Here is a 1547-nt window from a genome sequence, read left to right as displayed (position 1 = left end):
TGGCCAGAACCAGCCACCAGAACTTGTGCCAGCACTATATTGTATGTATCGTTTCAATTCTTTGGTAAAGTCAGAAGCCTGATAAAGAAGCACATTATTGATTTAGTTATGCATTCACTAAACAAATTCAGAAAGTGTATATGCATGTTTAAATATTCAAATGTAACATATTATGCTTAGGCCTCCTAAAACTTACATTACTGGAGGACAAATGGTTGGTCATTTCAGCAAATTTGTCATCATTTTTAAGATCCTCAAGCGTTCTTCTTCTTGCATCAGCTCCATACAGCGCAGCGATCTTTTCTCTAGTATCATTAGTGAAGTTATCATTCTCTTCATTACTCTCAGCACTTAAAGCGCTAAAAATGTTTTGGAGGTGACTCTCCCAATCCTGTAGAAGTGTATAGCACACAACACAGGAAAAATAATTGATTCCCTTTACTTCAGTTGGTCTTTTTAACAAAAAAAACAACAACAACAAAAAGCCCATAAAACTGAAACCTCTTTAGAGATTAGTTCAATCTCTGCTGTGTAGTTCGAGTCAGTCAGATTTGCTTCAATTTGAGTAATAACGGCTGTACAGGCACCAAAACAACCAGATGGCAGCAAATTTCTTTTCTCCAGGATTGCATTTAACAATGAGGTCTTTCCTTGTCCTAAATCTCCCAAAACCCCAATGGTTTTCTTCTTACGGTTGTTTTCATTCATCTTGGAAATAGCTTCCCTACACATAATAATACAGTGATGCTATTAAAAGTTAGTTAATTTGCTAAATCATATTTTATTATTACTTACACAATGTAATTGTGTAGCTCAATTTTGGTTTCATCTGCGTTCTTCGTGGCTTGGATTTTTTCATTGGCCCTTGTCATGATCTCCTTTGTTTGCTCAATTATGATCTTTTCTGTGTTCAAAGAAAGGGAAAATCATTCACATTAAAAATGTGCTTAATAAGGTTAGAATAGAATATAACACAATTTTTCCAAAGTGACACTAGTACACTATTTACAGAGACTGTTCCTCATGAGCAACCTTACATACGTAAGTGGTCTCAGCAACAATAAATCTGAAGTACCAAAAAAAAAACAAAAAAAAAAAACATTTTAAACATTTAAAATTATGCGGTAGCCTCACCAATGTCACCACCTACTCTAGATGTCAGGTCGCAAGTTTGATCTGTCTGTTCTCCTGCACATGCTTTTGTTTTTATTTTTTATTTGCACATGCCGGCTACACGCAGCTGATTGTTCTTCTCCCTATCTCTACATCTCGCTCTCTCTTTTTCATTGCCACTGTGTTTTGTTGTTTTGACTTTGGTTTGCCGTTTGTTCTTTTTTTTTGGGGTTGCTCAGTTCGGCTTACTGATGCCAGTTATCTCTGCGACCTCTGGCCAGCCGCTTGCTCATATGGATTTTGATCTCAGCCTGTTCCTGTCTGTGTGAGCTGTTTTTACCTGGGTGCTCTTACCAGACAGGATTTGAGAAATAACGCAGGGTACTAGCGTGCGATCTTACCACAGTGTGGATTTTAGAAAGTGTACAAAGACT

The 1547-nt window shown here is 37.1% G+C and overlaps 1 long non-coding RNA gene across 1 annotated transcript in view; it reads right to left on the bottom strand.

Moving 5' to 3' along the window:
• Nucleotides 1–570: 570 nt before the first annotated feature.
• LOC107681528 (uncharacterized) overlaps nt 571–1547 on the bottom strand; it is a 15902-nt gene continuing 14925 nt past the window's right edge. Inside the window, exons 2-3 of the long non-coding RNA XR_001633268.1 lie at nt 796–904; nt 571–724 (exon numbers count right to left, since the gene is read on the bottom strand). This is a non-coding gene — a long non-coding RNA (uncharacterized LOC107681528). The remainder of the gene's footprint in view (nt 725–795; nt 905–1547) is intronic.

This window comes from Sinocyclocheilus anshuiensis, unplaced genomic scaffold, assembly GCF_001515605.1.
Source record: "Sinocyclocheilus anshuiensis isolate Anshui unplaced genomic scaffold, SAMN03320099.WGS_v1.1 scaffold5371, whole genome shotgun sequence".
NCBI lineage: Eukaryota > Metazoa > Chordata > Actinopteri > Cypriniformes > Cyprinidae > Sinocyclocheilus > Sinocyclocheilus anshuiensis.
Note: the sequence above shows the minus strand (reverse complement) of the source record. Positions and strands in the feature narration are given on the sequence as shown.